At 41.5% G+C, this 9,904-nt stretch overlaps 1 long non-coding RNA gene across 1 annotated transcript; it reads left to right on the forward strand.

Moving 5' to 3' along the window:
- Positions 1-5,224: 5,224 nt before the first annotated feature.
- LOC107967393 (uncharacterized) lies at positions 5,225-9,424 on the forward strand. Its single transcript, XR_001707746.2, has 3 exons — positions 5,225-5,438; positions 5,766-5,813; positions 9,010-9,424. It is a non-coding gene; the product is annotated as an uncharacterized LOC107967393 (long non-coding RNA).
- Positions 9,425-9,904: the final 480 nt, after the last annotated feature.

Genomic DNA, 9,904 nt, shown 5'->3' on the forward strand with positions numbered 1-9,904 from the left:
AATGACTGTGAGGGGTAGCTACCTTGGGGAGTTCTGGTTTCCTTTCATTACAAGTTTACTCCTCAGCAAATTAGAGACTTGCTGGAAGAAAAGTAACAGGTCATCTCTGGAGTCCTGGATTTTATTCAAAGAAGAGCACGAAACATGATTTTAGACAACAAAAATAAAAGAGCAAGATTTTGTTGTCGTGTCTTTCCTTCTGAGCCTGAACTTACCTTCCCGTGGGGCGGGATGGCCCCCAGCAAGTGGAGAAGAATGAGGCTGAGGGACACATTCAAAGCAGAATGCATGCATAGCTTTTAAGAATATGATACAACAGCCTCAAGAACAGGAACTCGGGGTCATTCAGATGTCCTAACAGGAGGAACCAAATAGTGGCAGCTCCTTCAAATTGGTCGGTTCCTCTACTATTTCACTTTCTCCTTTTTGTATTTATGTAAAGAACAGGCTTGAGAATTATCATGCAATAATGAAGTAAGGAAAAGCTCTGAAGTCAGGAATGAAGGAATCCCACTTTTGTTATATCAAAATTGCCAGAAGCCTAGACTAGAAGCAGGAGGGGGGAGGAGAAAAGAAGCTAAGAGGGAGAAGGAGGTGATCAGGATTGAAAAACCACTCTAACCAGCAAGGTCTTAGCACCCTCTCACTCGGAACTCATATAATTCTCAAAATAACTCTACCAGTTTGGTGCTTTTACCTTCACTTGACAGATACGGAAACTGAGAATGTGAGAAGGTAAGTCACTTTTTCAAGGTCACGCAACTAGTAAGGGGTGGAACCAGGAGTCAACCCAGATAGCTAAGAAATGCCAAGTATGTGGAATTTTAATAAAAGCTGACAAGGAATCATCCAGAACCTTTCATATTTACTCTGTGGCAGTTGTTGTCAGAGGAACATACAGAAAACAGGTAATTTGCTCCTCATTGCTGTGACTGAGGGGCAATGACCATGGAGGATACAGATAGGACTATAGTCTCTTCCCAGGGAAGAGAGTCTGGCTCCTCTCTGGAGGGCCCGGGATGCTGGGTGGTTTCCAGCGTAGGATGGAAGAAGCTACTTCCATGCTCCGGGCTGCGGCCTGCCCAGCAGAAACTGCCTGGCTCCTTCCAAGGTGGTAGTTTCCCTCTGCTGTTTATTGATGTGCTATAAAAAGAAAAGTGCTTGTAAGCAACGCAAGTGCATGAACAACTTAATTAAAATAATTAAAGTAATAGCTTGTGAAGAAAAGTAGTAAAACTAATTATTATAAAGTAGCTGTGTGGGAGGATGAAAATTGCTGACATTCTTTAGGTCTAAGCTGCTCTGTTTGGCACAGAAAACACAGACAGTTTAACTATATCCTCAGAAGGGATCTGAGGTTCCCCTCTCCCAACTTAGATTTTAACTCTCCTGTTTCTCAGTTTTTAATTTCCTCCTTGGCAACAACCACACACGAATGACCCTCCAGTTCTCACTCTGAGTTGTCCCTTCTAGTCAAGCATGTGACTTTTTTTTTTTTTTTTTAGAGGGAGTCTTGCTCTGTCGCCCAGGCTGGAGTGCAGCGGGATGATCTCATCACTGCAACCTCCGCCTCCCGGGTTCAAGCAATTCTCCTCTCTCAGCCTCCCAAGTAGCTGGGATTATAGGTGCACCCCACCATGCCCAGCTAATTTTTGTATTTTTAGTAGAGACGAGGGTTCACCATATTGGTCAGGCTGGTCTCGAACTCCTGACCTCAGGTGATCCGCCTGCCTTGGCCTCCCAAAGTCCTGGAATTACAGGCGTGAGGCACCGCGCCCAGCTGCATCTGACTTTTTTTTTTTAACTCAAAGAATTATAAAAGTTTAGAATCTGAGAAGCTCAGTGCTGAAGGAACCTGCAAACCTGCTGGTAAAATTATCTGTAGGATGCGTGGCTCCCTTTGCAAACGTTCCCAGAGCGTTGCCACTTGATGGTTATCCAGCCTTTGCTGGAGCCCTTTCAGTGAGGACGAAATGACAGCTGTGGTAGCTCTGGCTGCTGTCGAGCGCCTTTTTGTTTTAAGTTACACTCAGTCCTTTTAGTGCCCCAGTATTCCTCATTCTCTGCTTCGAGGCCATAGTGAATAAGGAAACTGCCCCTTCCAAATATTTGAAGGAAGAGCGATGTCAGCTCATGCCTTCCCAGTGTCTAATTCAATTGCCAAACCAGCCAGGTGTTCCACGCACAGGAGTGGAGCTCCAGCTGAGAGGTCCCACAGTTTACCTAGGCTCAGCCATGTTTACCTGAGCTGGGCAGATGCAGCCCGGCTGAGAGCAGGGTCAGAGTCAGCTGAGAGGAGCCACAGTCGGAGCTGAGGGAAAATCGGTGAACATCAAGCCCAGACCTAGAATAGGGAACAGAAGAAGGACATCAAACTTGCTAGCTCAGAGCATCAAAAGTAGAGGAGAAACAGAAAGAAGGGTCCAGAAAGGCAGTTCAGAACTAAGACCATGAATGGTCAATTTGTACAGGAGCTCACCTCTCCAGGGTGAGTCACGCACATCTCATGGCCATGCAGGGCAATCCCCTCTGTCAAACAGACACCTGGTAGTTCTTCAAGTATTCATTGTGTGACAGGCTTTTGCTACTCCCTTTATTAGCCATTCTATAATCTTTCAGATCATCTCATAGAATAACTGGTCATTAGTAGGTGGAACCCAGCTGACACTTTTGGCTGATGAGTGAGAGGTGCTTAAAAATGTATATCAGAACACAGAGCAGACTTTCTTTGCTCAGGAAAAATCACTTTAGTGGACTCTCTTAATTATGTAAACATAATTTGATATAGGATGGGAGTTACATCGAATTATAACACTGCACAGCCAATAACTTAAAACCAAATATGGGACATCCCTGTGTTTAAAACTCACCTGGTCACTCTTAACCCCTTATATGTAGAGTTCCCTGACAACATTTCCATTTCATTTCACTGCCCTGAGCTCCTCTTTCTCACTTCCCTTCTGGCTTTCAGCCTTCAATTCTTTTTTTTTTTTTTTAATTACTTTTATTTTAGGTTAAGGGGTACAAGTGCAGGTTTGTTATATAGGGAAACTTATGACATGGGGGTTTGTTGTACAGATTATTTTGTCACCCAGGTACTAAGCCTAGTACCCAATAATAATTTTTTTTTTTTTGAGACGGAGTCTCCCTCTGTCGCCAGGCTGGAGTGCAGTGACATGATCTTGGCTCACTGCAACTTCTGCCTCCCAGGTTTAAGCGATTCTCCTGCCTCAGCCTCCTGAGTAGCTGGGACTACAGGCATGCACCACCACGCCCAGCTAATTTTTGTATTTTTAGTAAAGACGGGGTTTCACCATGTTGGCCAGGATGGTCTCAATCTCTTGACCTTGTGATCTGCCCGCCTCGGCCTCCCAAAGTGCTGAGATTACAGGCGTTAGCCACTGCAGCCGGCCTTAATAATTTTTTTTATCTTCTCCCTCCTCCCACCATCCACCCTCAGGCAGGCCCAGTGTCTGCTGTTCCCTTCTTTGTGTCCAAGTTCTCATCATTTAGCTCCTACTTATAAGTGACAACATGTAGGATTGGTTTTCTGTTCCTGCATTAGTTTGCTGAGGATGATGGTTTCCAGCTCCATGTTTCTGCAGAGGACATAATCTCATTCTTTTTTATTCAGACTTCAATTCTTTTTTCTTTTTTTCTTTTTAGAGACAAGGTCTCCCTCTGTCACCCAGGCTAGAGTACAGTAGCATGATCTTTGCTCACTGCAACCTCTTCCTCCTGGGTTCAAGCGATTCTCATGCCTCAGACTCCAGAGTAACTGGGATTATAGGCATGCGCCAACATATATGGCTAACTTTTGTATTTTTAGTGGAAATGGGGTTTCACCATGTTGGCCAGCTGGTCTCAAATTCCTTCTGGTCTCAAGTGATCTGCCCGACCTGGCCTCCCAAAGTGCTGGGATTACAGGCATGTAATAGCTTTCAATTCTTGATACATTTCTTATACAAATTAAGTTAGCTTTGGAGATTTCATCTTTCATATCCAAGGTCTTTTGCTAAACAAAGGATAGTCCTCTCTATGAACAATTCTATTTCCGTCTTTAAAATTGATGTTTTTAGGCCTATTACATAAATTTTCTGCACTACTTGTATAGAATTTTAGAATCTTAATGCTAAAAGTAAAATTAGTGCAAGAGAGGTATTAATTGATAACTGAGTCTATTTGTGTTTTTGCCAAAGAATGAATAGATGTGTGTCCTCTAAGGTCCTTCTCATAACTGTCTATCACTTCATGTATGATTTCAGCTCAATATAATTCAACAGTATTTATAGAGTCCCATTTAGTTCTAGAAACTATACTAAGTCACTTTGGGAGATTACAAAGAAATAAAATTAGCTTCTGCTCCTAAGAAAAGGATATCATTTACCCAGAGAAAAGGCAGGACAAAATGCAGATGAGAGTGGGGATGGAGAGAGATAATTAGATAGGTTTTTTTTTATTTTTTTATTTTTTATTTTATTTAATTAGATAGTTTTAAACATGTTTCAGTAGCACTCAATAAATATTTTTGAGTGGATGAATAAATGAATGAAAAGGCAATGGTGTGAGAATTTCAAAAAGCAATTGGAAATTCCAGCCTCAGAAGGATAGTCAAGGAATGACCTGCAGAGAGATGATAAATAATGACCATGTGCACTGGCTTTTGCCTGTAATTCTAATACTTTGGAAGGCAAAGGCAGGAGGGTCAGTTGAGGCCAGGAGTTCAGGACCAGCCTGGGCAACATAGTGAGAGCCTGTCTCCACAGAAAAATAAATAAACTAGCCAGTCATGGTGGCATGTGTTTGTAGTTCCAGCTACTTGGGATGCTGAGGGTAGAGAATCATTTGAACCCAGGAGGTCGAGGCTGTAGTGAACCTTCATCGGGCCACTGCACTCTAGCCTGGGCAACAGGGTGAGACTCTGTCTCAAAAACGACAACAATAACAACGAAATGATAAATCATGGGCTTGAAGGTTTACATGAGGTTGTTCAGTACAGTGTGAGAAACTGAACAAGCCAAGTCTAGAATCCCTGGAGATACTTACAGGAACAGCCTCAGCAAAGAAAAAGAAGACTATAAAGAAACCATCAGAAAAGAGAAAACAATCTGTCAATAGAGGTAACACAGAATCACAAGAAACTAGAATAGAATAAGATGGAGAAAAACTTTCTTCTTTGGTGGCCATCAAACCAGCTGCTTCAGCAGAGGAAGGGGGAGTAAAAATCAGAGAGAGGGGAGTTTCATTTATGCAGGGAAGGAAAGAAGTGGGTGGTGTTGGCTCTGCACATTGGAGGAAGAAATGCACAGAGCCAGAGAAGACTTGAGCAGGGCTGGAGGCTGACAGGAAGGAGTTACTGCAGCTGGGAGAGAGGAATGGGCTTACTGATGGAGCACCAACCTGCTGGAGGTCAACCGTCAACTGCTGAATCCATAACAGTTGGGTTCTCTGTTGCCAGAGAGGTTTTAGCTTTGGAAAGAAATGGGGCACTGTGTTCTCAGAAACAGCAGAGGGGGCTAAGAAGAAAGAGTGTGTTTTGAGGGGAGAACAGGGAAATCGAGAGTGAAACTGTCCTTCCCACCATCTCTTAGAGTGAGAGAGCCGGGTAGGGCTGTTGTCCTTAGACAGTGTAAAAGTTTTGAAAAGGCAGCAGAAAGTCAAAAGAGATGACCCCAAGGAACTGAGGAAGGCGAGTGTTCTCATCTTTGGACTGACTACAATTCATTCACAGCAATAGCTAATATTGGAGTTCTTATTTTTTCTAGGTGCTTGAACACAGAACATCTCACTTAACTCTTAGCACAATCCTTAAGGTGAGTATATTAAAATTCCAATTTTAAGATGAAGAGACCAAAGCACATAGAGGTCAGGGTGGGGGTGGGGGTGGGGGTGGGGGAGAGATTATACCACTATGGAGCTAGGCTTCAAACCAGGTTGTCTCACTCCAAAGCCCATGCTCAAATCTGTCTCCTACTATAGGCTACCTAATCTTTCCCATCACTTCTTACGAATATTATGCTCTCTCAGCCCTGTTCATGATTCCTCAGCCCTATTTCCCACTCCTGGCTGTGGGCCTTCTCAGAGGCTCTTCTTGTATCAGAAATATCCTGCCTGCCCAGCAAACCATTCATTCCAAAACCTCTTCAAGGATTTCTTCATAGGTACTATTTCTGTGATGACTTATTTGTTTAAATGAATCTGAGATTGAGATGCTCTTGCTCACGCATACAATGCATTGCAATTGTGCAATGCATGTGTGACAGATGCCACTAGCTTTCTGGTCATTGGATGCCTACGCTTATGGATACTTTTGCATCTATGCTGATGTCAGCACCTCCAGGGGGAGAGGACTGTTTAATCTCTTCCAATTCTTCCTTATCAATCTGTATTCTATGATGTTAGTTAACAAATGCCATTTGCAGAATATCATGATGTTGCTAATAGATGTCCATTTATTCATCTTCTCTATAAACTGTAGTATAGTGGCCAAAATTCAAAAGCCTGAAAACTTCTATAAGGATTTTATTCAGGAGGTCACTTTCCCTAAAATTTGATTGTTTTGTCTGCTGAACTCATATATTTCTAGGTATTTGGTAATTCCACCTTGGTTGCTTTATCTATACTTTAAATATTTCAATTGCTCCCGAGTTGCAAGGCTAGCATTTTTCTGCTTCCTCCGTAGTCCATTGTTTTTTGAAAGGTACTAGATTTACTTGGCTCTGATTTCCCCAGGTATCTTTATGATTCCTAGGAGCCATCCAAATGCTACATGAAGGCAGTATTAATCTCTGCAGCTTTTTCTTCCCACTCAGGAGTTGTCTTTTCTTGAGTTATCTTAATTTATTGGAAGGGAATTCCTCATTGTTCTTAATTTATCACTCTCTGACACTGTTTCCATTTCTGGTACATTTATTGGCCTCATGAAGGCAAGACCAAAAAATTAAGGTAAAATAAATTAAAATAAACCCGAGTTTAATGTTTCAATTTCCTGGATGCTCCTCCTTACCCACAATCCCTTTAAGATATTTAAAGAATCTTGTATCGTTGAGGTGTCTTCTAAGGCTGTCCTTCCATCACTGTCTACTTTACATTTTTTTTTCAGTTCACTTTTAAAGCCTCTTAGTATTGTTTCAAATGCCCCCACCCTTTTCTTCTTTTTAAGTGTGCTGGTTTTATAAACCGGGAACCTTCTGTTTTCCCATGGTGACATTTAATCATTATCTTCTGTGTGATGCTTCTTCATTTATTAGTCTGAGCAGTTAATTCATTTCCTGGACACAGGATTTATAAGAATGTTTAATTTGCCTTATTACCCACTTTGTTGCTCAATCAACCCTTTGTAATAGTATCATGTTTTTCTACTCCTACTTAGCATCTTCATTCCACTTCATTCTATGAAATCAACTCTCCCCCTTCTTTTGAATGACTTAGCTGCTGTGGTCTATCTTTTTTGCCTTTCTCTCCATGATTTTAGCATCTTGGTTGATTAAAGAAGAGCTTCCTCTTAGCTTTCTGCCTGCTGATTTTTAGGATTGAAGTAAAAGACAATTTAATTTTGGGCTCATAGCATATCTTCTCTAGTGCCCATAATCATGTGTGACAAACTCATTGACTTAAAATAAGCAAATTATTATTTTCATAAAACAATCATACTTTTTTTCTATCATTTCCTACTAGTTATAGGACATTTCATCCCCTTAGGTCATCTTGATAGTCATCAAAATTAGTTTTAAACACTTTTACATGTTTTCCTTTAAAATATTTCATTTTCATGAACACTTTCTTCTTGGTCTTAAAACATCTGCATTTGCTGATACTTGTGTTTTACATGTTCCTTCTTATGTTTCTGATGGAAATATTTTGCTAATCTATAGAAGCTTAAACTTCTGTCTTTTTTGGGGGGGTGGGGGTAACTTTTTCTAAACTAATGGTGCAGTCATTCTTATCTGGAATTCATCATATTCGTGGCACAATCTCAAAGAACTTCATGGATAAAGATAGCTGCCTTGGAGTTAGACACTCCGAGGCATGAAGGGGTTAAATCATGATCGCAGCGACGGCGACCTAACAAGAAGGCGGTGATGGAACCCAGAGAAGCCAGCATTCTTAAGTCACTTCTCCCGTCCCTCTCGCCCGCCCCCGCCAGTTCATCTCTTTTGTTGCTGGCTAGTTTCCTCTGATTGTAATTCATTCTGTATTCCTTCCTGCCCCTCTGTCTTGGCTAATTGTTCTTTCCCACACTACGGGGTTTTAATTTCCTCAAGTTATCGCCTTATCACCGGAGTTTACACTTCCTCAGCTCTTTGGGCCTGTCTCCCGCTCACCACTGAGTTTTGGTGACCCTTGCCTGACCGCTCAATTTCCACTGTACCTTAGTTTGCCGATCGCTGAAGTGGGACTGTTATTTCTCCCACTTCTCCCAAGGCAGCTGCATCAGAGTCCAGTCATTTTAGGACAGTTTTGCCAGTTAAGAACTATGTCTGAGCTCTGTGGTGATTTTCATGGACATTCCAGTGAGTTCCACTAGCAAAGCTGGAAGCTCCAACGATATGCCATCATTCTCTTCCCCAGATCACTACATTCCCCCAAACAGCCGTTTGGTTCTGTTTATCCTTATTTTTAACTTTGAAAGGAAATCTAGCAATAAAAATTCTATTTTGCTCTGAGTGGTACATTCACTGACAAGCAATTTTCTCCATGCTTTAAAAGTTGGAGTGACATTTTGAGCAAACTCACTATCTCAGAAAATGTCTTCACGACATGGTGCTGACCTAGGAATCCCATCAAATGCACAGACTCATCAATTTTCTTTACATTAGGTTCAGAGGAGAATCTTAATTTTCTAAAACTACAATCCACACCTTCTAAAAATCTCTTGTCATTATCGCATTGTGAGGGGAGGGAATTCGATATTAAATACAGACCACTTTGCATTAATTCCAGGGTGTCAAGAGTTAAAGGGAACACACAAACCCAGTGTTGCTATTTTGTTTTATTTTGCTCTTACAGGATGGATCCTTCCTTTTCCTCTCGGTGCCTGGGGCTGGGGAATGAAGTGTCCTCTGCCTGAGGAGGTGGAGTGGAGGCCTTCGTTTTAAGACCAGGGTTCTGATTACACCTGACAGGGCCGAAACTTGATGCCCACAGAGCTTACTGATATCTTATCTTCTTCCACTAGCCAGGATTACAGCAGGAATGTAACAGAAGTTTTCACTGATTCAGTTTGTGTATGCTTAGTATGTAAACAAAAAAGCAAAAACAAAAACAAAATTCTTTTTTGTCCTCCTTGAAATTAGCTCCAGAGAGAGTTCTTTCCATCTTTTTAAAAATATTGGTCAACATAAAGAGTTTTGTTCTCAAGGCTAAATCTTAATGCTCCTGCAGAGAGTCTCATAGTTCAAGAATAATCACATTTAATAAAAAGTCTGCCTCAGAAAAAGATTCACAGAACCTGAGCCATGGCACTGATTTTGTGGTATTTGGATTCGTGTCTATAAAAATATTTGTACACCAGATGGTGGATTGTTCGACGCATTCATCCCAAACCAAAAGATTTTTTTTTTAAACTCACACACACCAAACACTGTGGGGGTGGGGGGGATCATTAATTTTTTTCCCAGTCATGCTGCATGAGTAATGGTAAAAGCAACAGCTAAAACAATAAGATTACTGTGTTGAATTCTTAATGCATTGTCAGGTATAAAGACTTCAAGTAGTGCTGAAAATATTTTCTCCCTCTGAACAACACATACCTTACGTACAACTCACTTTGACAGTTTACCAAGTGTACATATTTTCTAAAACAAAATCATCCTGCTGATGGAGGAAGCTATATGGGGTGACCTACTCAAGATTGGATTGGGAAGCATCCAAATTAAACATGAAGCCAACAGCCTAGGGCCCC

The sequence above is a fragment of the Pan troglodytes genome, chromosome 1, assembly GCF_028858775.2.
Source record: "Pan troglodytes isolate AG18354 chromosome 1, NHGRI_mPanTro3-v2.0_pri, whole genome shotgun sequence".
NCBI classification, from domain to species: Eukaryota; Metazoa; Chordata; class Mammalia; order Primates; family Hominidae; genus Pan; species Pan troglodytes.